The sequence below is a fragment of the Epinephelus moara genome, chromosome 3 (assembly GCF_006386435.1).
Source record: "Epinephelus moara isolate mb chromosome 3, YSFRI_EMoa_1.0, whole genome shotgun sequence".
Taxonomy (NCBI): Eukaryota; Metazoa; Chordata; class Actinopteri; order Perciformes; family Serranidae; genus Epinephelus; species Epinephelus moara.
Genome location: NC_065508.1, coordinates 30,791,201 through 30,797,581, shown reverse-complemented (window position 1 = coordinate 30,797,581; position 6,381 = coordinate 30,791,201). Strand labels below are relative to the sequence as shown.

Genomic DNA, 6,381 nt, shown 5'->3' with positions numbered 1-6,381 from the left:
TGTTATTTTCTGTCTATCCTTGTATACTGTTTTTATCTGTTTTGCTATTGTACTGTATTTTTTACTGTGACCTGCCAAGGGACTACAGATGCGAATTAGCTTGAAGCTATAATCTGGTACAGTGCATCAAATGGTGACATTTATGTTTGAGCTGTACATTGTCCCTTTTAAATAAAAATAAAATGAAATGAAATGACTGCCAGGCTTACTGGGACACTTAAATAGAACAGAGCAGTCATTAGCACTATACATGTGCTTTTCCCACTCTGGGAAGTTGAATTATCTGCTGCAAAAAAGTATTTAACAAATATAATTCAGGCCTGCAATGACTGATGCCTCTCAGGTATAAAATCACTGACATATCTCCTTTAACGCTAATTTGGTTAACTTGTTACCAAACAATTGCTTATTTATACACCCAGCAGATACAGAGCAACATTAGCACTGATTTTGAGTTGTGTTTGTGTCTACCTGGTGGATGTAAGTCTAATATTTGCTCTCTTGTAGCTCTGTTTTTGGTCTCTACATACTCCTGAGGCACAAATCTGGCTCTCCAGTCGCTAACTGCTGCACTATGTTCACCTGCTAGCTCATCACTAATTTTGTTCATCTGCTGTTTGGAGCCGAGCAGATAGTGTACTGTAGCTTTTCAGAGCTCTTTTACTGAAAACAGCTGCCTGTTGCTCCTGAAAACGATGCTATGACAGCAGCCAGGGTGAGAAACTAAATTGAAGTTGAGAGCCTGAAAATCAAAGCAATGAGTTAAAAGACTCTTTAAAGCTAAGTTGAGCTAAAGGGACCAGCACAGTCGGCTGATAATTCTTTGTCAGTTTGCCACTATAAACGAAGTCTTTAATGCATAGCCATTTGATCCATTGTATAAAAATACAATGTACAGCCACATTAAGGTGGGAGGACTCTCAGGGGCACTGAGAGTAAGCAGGCTGCTGATATTTCTTTGTCATTCATTCTTGTCATCAAGTGGCAGAACCTGCTTTGTTTTACTCAAAAAGAACGACCAGCCCAATTGAAGAAACACAGTGAATGGACAGATGTACAACACGTCCAGAGACTTATTTCCTTACCAAAGAAGGCATTTAAAAGCTTCTGCACTTGGATGTTGCTGCCAACTGTTCTGTACACTCCTTCTTGTGTGAGTCCTGGAAAGAGGAGAGGGGGAGGCAAAGAGAACAGGAGTGTAATCTGGACAAATACAGAGCAGTGGAGATGTACCACATGTTTCTCTTCAGAGGCTGCAGGAGCCTGAATTAAGATGCAGATGTTCTTTGCTGATTGTGAACGCTTAATTTAACCTTTTAGTTTGATAGTGAATAACGTGCAATGCTTGGATCATGAGTCAAATGACATGCTAATGGCCGGAGCACTTCACTCCGTTCCTGTAAGATGAATCACTCGACTGGAGAAACATATTGTGACTGTAGAATTATAAGGTTACATTTTCCGTCAGGATAGTTTTGAGTCATTGGGGCTTCCAAGGTTAAGCATGCATGGAGAGAATGGCTTTTGTTAAAGAAATAATTGTGGAAAAAAATATTCTTAAAAGAAATTAGACAGGCAGACATTCATAATGCAGGATGAAATGTGATTATTAAAATTCCTTACAATCTGAAGTAGACTATTATCTCAGACTTCAGTATTATAATAAAGGGGTTTTTTCTTTGTCATGTAACCTACGACTCAACTCCACCCCCTTCAGGGCAAATAGGCAAACTAACAGAACTAAACACAGGTGGGATAAACCTCTATTAGAACCCTTTACCTTTTGTTTCAACATAATTGATGCACTTTCGCACAAACTTGAATCCAAACTCATTCAGCTCCACTGTAGAAGTAAAAGACAGACAAAAATGGACAGATTTAAAAGCAAACAATTATTGTCAGACAAAGGAATACTGATGCATTCAGTGAGATGAGATGTAAAGTACAACTGTGTCTACATCTCATAACATCACAATGTAAGGCTTTGAGCATTATGATGACTGACTTACTTTCAGCTTGCTTGTGAATTGGGGAATGATAGATCTGAAATGAAAAAAAAATGTAAAAGGAAATTAAAAACATGAAACATGGAAAAATCTACAACTGGCCGTCAGCATGATTATTGAACACATCTTACTTAAAACCGAGAGAAACATTTGATGATGGCAGGAGGACACAAAGCTGAATCCAAACTTCCCAGATACAGTGATAGCTTCCCAGATAGTTTATGAAACTATTAGCACAATGTTCCAGTTCACCTTATGAGCAGATTCAAATGACATGAAAACAATAATCATGGAAACAGAGAGAAAAAAGGATGAGTGGACAGAATGTGTGTCGTATTAACTGGTGGAAAACAGGACAGATTCCCAAATCATAAACAACCAAACACATGAAAAGAATTCAGTTTACTTGGGAGCAATATTGCAAAGCTTTAAAATTAAAACCAGTTCATAACTACAGGCATAGTCACCAGTAACTCTCAGCCAGGACATCTTTTCTTCCCCAAAAATAGCTGGTTTGGTTTTCAGTTTTTTCACTGTGTCGCCCTCCCCACTGATCCACTGATGGCTGTCAGAGGTCAGGGCCAGCAACAGAGCAGCTGGAGACAGTAGAGTCTTGTTCAAGGACTCTTCAGCAGGGACGAGTGCTTGTTGTCACAGGGCACTCTAAGTGCGAAATATCACCATCACGCCCTGATATTGATTTAGACCTGGTAAGAGAATAACTACTTCTTTATTCTCCCATTTGGAAATGACTCAAAATCTCTGAAATCTAACATGTTCTGTTTTGGTATTTTCATGGCATTGAGTTACTTTAATTCAAAAAATAAGATCATATGGAAGCTATTCCTCAAAAAGCAAATCGGGGGCCAAATTCACAAAGCTTCCTAGTATAGAGAGTTACTCCTAGTGACGAAACTCTGAGATAGCTCATAGACGTTTATATGACATTTTGTACAAATTCCCCCTTACAGTTAAGATTAGATCCTGGACAACATAAGTTCCTTGGGTAAAAACGTGTTCGGAGTTCAGGAGGACTTTTAAGGACTCTTAAGCAGAGAAGAAAATGATGGAAAGAAAAAAAGGTTGGAGAAATACTGAATATGATGGAAAGAAAAAAAGGTTGGAGAAATACTGAATGACTGTTGTTGGGAATAGAATGATTTTATATGTTTTACTATAAGTTGTGTTTCACTATATAAGTTTTAGATGATGAGAATACTGAGATGATTTCAGCTGATCTGAATGTGTTTGCTTTGCAGAAGTGGAGAAGTACAGGGGAGGAAGAGACATGAAGTCTGAGGAGCACATATGCTATGCTTAGATAATTAGTTTCATATATGGTAAAAAGAATAGAAAGTGATGTACAGATAGTAAGGTACAGCACGTGTAGGGAGTTGTGTTGTTCTCTTGTCTTTCAAAACAGGAACCACGCCCCCACCGCCAGCGGGAAGGAGTCAGATTAACACGAGGCAGGGGCGTGGTGTGGTGTGGTGAAGGAGGAAGTGGAACTGCCAATGAGAAGAGGACAACGCCTTGCGTGCACAATGACACTCTGTTACGCTCAAATATACTGGGTCAGGGAAAGGACAGGAGGTCAGACTTCGTGAACTGACACACCTTTGTTGTTCGTCAGGGACGTGAAGTTGAGACCCAGAGCTCTGTAATTTTATTCCTTTACTGTTTAATAAACTACATTAACTGAAACCGAATATCTTCTCCTATTGCTTCATTAAAGAACACGCAGGACTGAGCTCACACATAGCACACTGGAGAGTAGGATGAGCCCCTAGTCCAACACTGTGAGCTAATGAAACTCCATATATTACATGGTGCAGGGATAATGTTTGTGAGCGATCTCATTAGAGATGCACTCACATCTCCCACTCGACACAATATTTTATTTATCTATTTAAACTTTATTTTATAAGAAAAAAACCTCTTGAGGTTAAAAATCTCCATTTCAAAAGTGTCCTGGCCGAGACTGGCGGCAACACAAACTTACAGCCATACAACATAGACCAAAAATACAAAATAAAAATATACAGCTCTAAAACAAGCAATATAAAACACCTAATGAGATTACTGCAAAGAAAAGCCAAAAAGTATTTCAATATATGCTACAAATGAACTGTAAGAAACATATAACAGGGGCAACTACACATCATTACAGAGACCAGCTAAAATACACCATGACATTGGCATATAGATGACTGCGTACAAAAATCCTGCAACCGTGCTTTGAAATGGCCGAGGGGACCCAATGAGTGCAACTTCAATGCAATAACACTATAAAGCCAGAATGAAAGTGATCACAACACTAAGACTTTTGGCAACTGAAAAAAGCTACAGTTCAGCAGTGATGACTTGGGTCTATGTCAAGTTATCTTCCATCAGCAGGGTGATCACACTAACAATGACAACACTTTCAAAGTCTCATATTGTGACACAAATCACATCATTTTCATTTGATGTTTTCACCTTGTAGGCTCACAATAGGACAACCAATCACATATTTAAGAGTTGCATCAGACCAAGCAACAGGGTCAACCACACCCCTTCAGCAAAGGTAAAAATTTGTGAGAATTTTCCTAAATCACTCTTAAAGGGATAGTGCACCCAAAAATGAAAATTCAGCCATTATCTACTCACCCATATGCCGACGGAGGCTCTGGTGAAGTTTTAGAGTCCTCACATCCCTTGCGGAGATCGGCGGGTAGAGCAGCCAGCACACCTAATGGCAGACAGTGCCCCAGACTAACGTCCAAGAACACAAAATTGAATCCACAAAGTATCTCCATACTGCTCATCCATAGTGATCCAAGTGTGCTGCAGCCGCAACATAAAAAGTTGTTTCGAAAAACATCATATTGACTCTGTTTTTAGCCTCACTGTAGCCTGTAGCTTTGACTGCTTCTCTGTGCTCCGCGCTCACGTGTGCGCGCCTGCGCGAGACCAGCGAAAGCATGAGCTTTACTCACCCTTGTTTACATCACGTGACACGTGCACCACAGGGAGAGACAACGGTAGCCACAGAGCTAAAAGATCATTTGCACTACGGTCTTTTAGCAAAGGACAGCCCAACATGTCTGAAGACTTTGAAATTGAAGAGGAACAGCATTTCTTTGTTGAGTCGTATTTGTTTGAGCCCGAATATACGGACGCGGAACTCAGGCTCCTGGATGAAGCCACCGCCGCAGCTCATGAGCCTAACCCTCAGCCAGCCGCAGAATACCGGAGTCGAGCACTGGAAACCTGGTGGTGTAGTTGTTTCAAATGCAAAGCAATGCCAACGGATGAGGAAAGTCTTTGCTGGTCAGACTGGGAATTGGCGATGCCTGCACTTGAGAATCTGGACATCAGTACTGACGAGACTGCTGCTCTTCAGAGACCGTGCATCACCGATCACCCTGAGCGCGCACACGTGAGCGCGAAGCACAGAGAAGCATTTAGAGCTACAGGCTACAGTGAGGCTAAAAACAGAGTTCACATGAGTAGAGCTACAGGCTACAGTGAGGCTAAAAACAGAGTTCACATGAGGTTTTTCTAAACAACTTTTTATGTCGGGGCTTCAGGACACTTGGATCACTATGGATGAGCAGTATGGAGATATTTTGTGGTTTCAGTTTTGTGTTCTTGGATGTTAGTCTGGGGCGCCATCAGCCATTAGGTGTGCTAGCCGCTCCACCCGCTGATCTCCGCAAGGGATGTAAGGACTCTAAAACTTCACCTGAGCCTCCGTCGGCATATGGGTGAGTAGATAATGGCTGAATTTTCATTTTTGGGTGCACTATCCCTTTAAGATCCTCTGAGGATGTATGATGCTCAAGACATACTGGTGGAAGTTCATTCATCATTTCAACAATTAAAATGTAAATGTAAAGTCAACATGTAAAGTCAACGTAAAGACGCGATTAGATGTTAAATTCTGCTAGGTGGCAAGATGAACACAACGTGAAATACGCAAATTAAGCAGTGCAAATTAAGCGAGAAGCGTGACTTCATGTCAAACGCTTATTCACACAAGTTGAAAAATCTGAACTCATCGACCGATTCGTGCTGCGAAAGCATTGAGATCTTCTGGGGAAGTATGACACTGAGGACTCACTGGCGGAAGTTTAGTCATCGATTCAACGATTTCACATGCATATGACACAAGTCAACACAAAATATTCCAGCATTCAATCTCACGCAGGTAACACAATGCGAAAATCCACATCGCATTTGGAGTGTTCACAACGGGCACAAATAAAACAATTTGTGCAAGTGAATTACATGTAAAGTCGTTGTAAAAGCACCATTAGGTGTGAATTCCTGCTGTCCGGCATGATGGACGCAATGTGAATGATGCAAAATATGTAAATTAAGCGCTGTAAAT

The 6,381-nt window shown here is 40.8% G+C and overlaps 2 long non-coding RNA genes across 3 annotated transcripts; one reads left to right on the top strand and one right to left on the bottom strand.

Moving 5' to 3' along the window:
* Positions 1–6: 6 nt before the first annotated feature.
* On the bottom strand, positions 7–3,084 carry LOC126388371 (uncharacterized). Of its 2 annotated transcripts, XR_007569740.1 has the most exons (4): positions 2,474–2,563; positions 2,010–2,043; positions 1,781–1,843; positions 7–1,160 (listed from the first exon to the last, which is right to left on the bottom strand). It is a non-coding gene; the product is annotated as an uncharacterized LOC126388371 (long non-coding RNA). The 2 variants fall into 2 exon arrangements; XR_007569739.1 differs by having other exon boundaries at positions 2,010–3,084.
* On the top strand, positions 2,965–3,710 carry LOC126388374 (uncharacterized). Its single transcript, XR_007569741.1, has 2 exons — positions 2,965–3,088; positions 3,126–3,710. It is a non-coding gene; the product is annotated as an uncharacterized LOC126388374 (long non-coding RNA).
* The last annotated feature ends 2,671 nt before the right edge of the window (positions 3,711–6,381 follow it).